The sequence below is a fragment of the Oncorhynchus nerka genome, linkage group LG27, assembly GCF_034236695.1.
Source record: "Oncorhynchus nerka isolate Pitt River linkage group LG27, Oner_Uvic_2.0, whole genome shotgun sequence".
NCBI classification, from domain to species: Eukaryota; Metazoa; Chordata; class Actinopteri; order Salmoniformes; family Salmonidae; genus Oncorhynchus; species Oncorhynchus nerka.
Window position 1 is genome coordinate 106,514,628 of NC_088422.1, and position 5,415 is coordinate 106,520,042.

Below are 5,415 nucleotides of genomic sequence, written 5' to 3' on the forward strand. Positions count from 1 at the left end.
ACACTGGATTTCCATCTGTTCTTTTCCCCCAGGTGAAGCTGGTTGAGAGAACGCCAAGATAATGCAAAGCTGTCATCAAGGCAAAGTGCGGCTACTTTGAAGAATATAAAATATATGTTGATTTGTTTAACACTTTTTTGGTTACTACATGATTCCATATGTGTTTTTTTCATAGTTTTGATGCCTTCACTATTATTCTACAATGTAGAAAATAGTAAACATAAAGACAAACCCTGGAATGAGTCCAAACTGTTGACTGGTGCTGTAAGTAGGACACGTGACATCCCTTTGAGGAAAAACACCTTCTATTGGAGGTGTGTTCAGGTTGCTATGTGTAACAGACATCCCTTTGAGGAAAAACACCTTCTATTGGAGGTGTCTTCAGGTTGCTATGGGTAACAGTGTTGAAACAGACATCCCTTTGAGGAAAAACACCTTCTATTGGAGGTGTCTTCAGGTTGCTATGGGTAACAGTGTTGAAACAGACATCCCTTTGAGGAAAAACACCTTCTATTGGAGGCGTCTTCAGGTTGCTATGGGTAACAGGGTTGAAACAGACGTCCCTTTGAGGAAAAACACCTTCTATTGGAGGTGTGTTCAGGTTGCTATGGGTAACAGGGTTGAAACAGACATCCCTTTGAGGAAAAACACCTTCTATTGGAGGTGTGTTCAGGTTGCTATGGGTAACAGGGTTGAAACAGACATCCCTTTGAGGAAAAACACCTTCTATTGGAGGTGTCTTCAGGTTGCTATGGGTAACAGGGTTGAAACAGACATCCCTTTGAGGACAAACACCTTCTATTGGAGGTGTCTTCAGGTTGCTATGTGTAACAGGGTTGAACCAGACATCCCTTTGAGGAAAAACACCTTATATTGGAGGTGTGTTCAGGTTGCTATGGGTAACAGACATCCCTTTGAGGAAAAACACCTTCTATTGGAGGTGTCTTCAGGTTGCTATGTGTGACAGGGTTGAAACAGACATCCCTTTGAGGAAAAACACCTTCTATTGGAGGTGTCTTCAGGTTGCTATGGGTAACAGGGTTGAACCAGACATCCCTTTGAGGAAAAACACCTTCTATTGGAGGTGTCCTCAGGTTGCTATGAGTAACAGGGTTGAAACAGACATCCCTTTGAGGAAAAACACCTTCTATTGGAGGTGTGTTCAGGTTGCTATGGGTAACAGGGTTGAACCAGACATCCCTTTGAGGAAAAACACCTTCTATTGGAGGTGTCTTCAGGTTGCTATGTGTAACAGGGTTGAAACAGACATCCCTTTGAGGAAAAACACCTTCTATTGGAGGTGTCTTCAGGTTGCTATGGGTAACAGACATCCCTTTGAGGAAAAACACCTTCTATTGGAGGTGTCTTCAGGTTGCTATGTGTTACAGGGTTGAAACAGACATCCTTAGTTGTATTAGTTTGGTCATAATTAAGCTGCCAGGTTGTGTATATGTACTGTATGTGTATATGTACTGTATGTGTATCTGTACTGTATGTGTATATGTACTGTATGTGTATATGTACTGTATGTGTATATGTACTGTATGTGTATATGTACTGTATGTGTATGTGTACTGTATGTGTAGTTGTACTGTATATGTACTGTATGTGTATATGTACTGTATGTGTATATGTACTGTATGTGTTTCTGTACTGTATGTGTTTCTGTACTGTATGTGTAGTTGTACTGTATATGTACTGTATGTGTATATGTACTGTATGTGTTTCTGTACTATATGTGTTTCTGTACTGTATGTGTATATGTACTGTATGTGTAGTTGTACTGTATATGTACTGTATGTGTATATGTACTGTATGTGTTTCTGTACTGTATGTGTTTCTGTACTGTATGTGTAGTTGTGCTGTATATGTACTGTATGTGTATATGTACTGTATGTGTATATGTACTGTATGTGTATATGCACTGTATGTGTATATGTACTGTATGTGTTTCTGTACTGTATGTGTTTCTGTACTGTATGTGTAGTTGTGCTGTATATGTACTGTATGTGTATATGTACTGTATGTGTATATGCACTGTATGTGTATATGTACTGTATGTGTTTCTGTACTGTATGTGTTTCTGTACTGTATGTATATATGTGTATATGTATATGTACTATATGTGTATATGTGCTGTATGTGTAGTTGTACTGTATGTGTACTGTATGTGTATATGTACTGTATGTGTAGTTGTACTGTATGTGTATATGTACTGTATGTGTAGTTGTACTGTATGTGTAGTTGTAGTGTATGTGTAGTTGTACTGTATGTGTAGTTGTAGTGTATGTGTACTGTATGTGTATATGTACTGTATGTGTATATGTACTGTATGTGTAGTTGTACTGTATGTGTAGTTGTAGTGTATGTGTACTGTATGTGTATATGTACTGTATGTGTAGTTGTACTGTATGTGTAGTTGTACTGTATGTGTACTGTATGTGTATATGTACTGTATGTGTAGTTGTACTGTATGTGTAGTTGTACTGTATGTGTAGTTGTAGTGTATGTGTACTGTATGTGTATATGTACTGTATGTGTAGTTGTACTGTATGTGTAGTTGTACTGTATGTGTAGTTGTACTGTATGTGTAGTTGTAGTGTATGTGTACTGTATGTGTATATGTACTGTATGTGTAGTTGTACTGTATGTGTAGTTGTAGTGTATGTGTACTGTATGTGTATATGTACTGTATGTGTAGTTGTACTGTATGTGTAGTTGTACTGTATGTGTAGTTGTAGTGTATGTGTACTGTATGTGTATATGTACTGTATGTGTAGTTGTACTGTATGTGTAGTTGTACTGTATGTGTACTGTATGTGTATATGTACTGTATGTGTAGTTGTACTGTATGTGTACTGTATGTGTATATGTACTGTATGTGTAGTTGTACTGTATGTGTAGTTGTGCTGTATGTGTAGTTGTGCTGTATATGTACTGTATGTACTATATATACTGCATCTTTATGTAATACATGTATCACTAGCCACTTTAAACTATGCCACTTTGTTTACATACTCATCTCATATGTATATACTGTACTCGATACCATCTACTGTATGCTGCTCTGTACCATCACTCACTCATATATCCTTATGTACATATTCTTTATCCCCTTACACTGTGTATAAGACAGTAGTTTTGGAATTGTTAGTTAGATTACTTGTTGGTTATTACTGCATTGTCGGAACTAGAAGCACAAGCATTTCGCTGCTAACCATGTGTATGTGACAAATAAAATGTGATTTGATTTGATTTGATATGTACTGTATGTGTATATGTACTGTATGTGTATATGTACTGTATGTGTATATGTACTGTATGTGTATATGTACTGTGTGTAGTTGTGGAGCCACCTGCTGCATTCTTTGAGTAACTGCATCTCAGTGTGTGTGTGTATATATGTATATATATATATATATATGTGTATGTATGTGTATATGTATATCTTTTTAAATGTAATTTAATTTCACCTTTATTTAACCAGGTAGGCTAGTTGAGAACAAGTTCTCATTTGCAACTGCGACCTGGCCAAGATAAAGCATAGCAATTCGACACATACAACAACACAGAGTTACACATGGAGTAAAACAAACATACAGTCAATAATACAGTAGAAAAAAGTATATTTACAGTGAGTGCAAATGAGGTAAGATAAGGGAGTTAAGGCAATATATAGGCCATGGTGGAGAAGTAATTACAATATACCAATTAAACACTGTCATGGTATGATGTGCAGAAGATGAATGTGCAAGTAGACATACTGGCGTGCAAAGGAGCAAGATAAATAAATAAATACTGTATGGGGATGAGGTAGATTGGATGGGTTATTTACAGATGGGCTATGTACAGGTGCAGTGATCTGTGAGCTGCTCTGACAGCTGGTGCTTTAAGCTAGTGAGGGAGGTAAGAATCTCCAGCTTCAGTGACTTTTGCAATTCGTTCCAGTCATTGGCAGCAGAGAACTGGAAGGAGAGGCGGCCAAAGGAAGAATTGGCTTTGGGGGTGACCAGTGAGATATACCTGCTGGAGTGCGTGCTACGGGTGGGTGCTGCTATGGTGACCAGTGAGCTGAGATAAGGCGGGGCTTTACCTAGCACAGACTTAAAGATGACCTGGAGCCAGTGGGTTTGGCGACGAATATGAAGCGAGGGGCAGCCAACGAGAGCGTACAGGTTGCAGTGGTGGGTAGTATATGGGGCGTTGGTGACATAACGGATGGCACTGTGATAGACTGCATCCAGTTTGCTGACTAGAGTGCTGGAAGCTATTTTGTAAATGACATCGCCGAAGTCGAGGATCGGTAGGATGGTCAGTTTTACAAGGGTATGTTTGGCGGCGTGAGTGAAGGATGCTTTGTTGCGAAATAGGAAGCTGATTCTAAATTTAATTTTGGATTGGAGATGTTTGATGTGAGTCTGGAAGGAGAGTTTACAGTCTAACCAGACACCTAGGTATTTGTAGTTGTCCACGTATTCTAAGTCAGAGCCGTCCAGAGTAGTGATGTTGGATGGGCGGGCAGGTGCAGGTAGCGATCGGTTGAAGAGCATGGATTTAGTTTTACTTGTATTTAAAGAGAAGTTGGAGGCCACGGAAGGAGAGTTGTATGGCATTGAAGCTCGTCTGGAGGGTTGTTAACTCAGTGTCCAAAGAAGGGACAGAAGTATACAGAATGGTGTCGTCTGCGTAGAGGTGGATCAGAGACTCACCAGCAGCGAGAACGGTTCTCATGACATGTAAAACTTGGATATGTGAGATATGAGCTGAGACCGTATGTACAGAATTGTTACAATTGTAAAAAGTTTGGACACGTGGCACGTTTTGGTCAAAGGAATAACTATGTAGTAGTTGAAGAGTCAGATGAAGCATGTTGTTGTGATGGGAAGCACGTTTCCGGAGTGCCCTGTATGGATGAAGGAGGTTGCAGTAGCTCGGATCAGGGCCATCTAGCAGGTCTCCTATGTGGAGGCAGTGAAAATAGCTGGAGTGAGTAGAGAGGAGATGGTAGTGGGATGTCGCCATGCAGGAGAAGGATCCTGACATACTAATAGTGAAGAACATGGATTTTTGTTGCGTTTATAGCGCAAGTGATAAACTGCACTAATCAAACCAATAAAACATCATTGTGAAGGCAGCAAATAGATTTCTGGATGTCCAGGACTTTACAGCTGATATGTTACAGGGACTACTGAATAAAGAGGGTCCCCCTTCCCAGATTCCAGAGCCTGTGTAGGGATCTGAATAGTACAGTTTTAGTTGTTGTTTAAGGTTTGTTCCTCTACATGTGTTTTAGTTATTGTGTGTATTTTTTTTCACTCCTCCGTACAGTAGGTGGCAGCAATACAGTTTATGAGTGGAGTCTGTCAATAAACCACAGCGAAGAAGAAGAACCGGCAAAATCTACGTAATCAACAC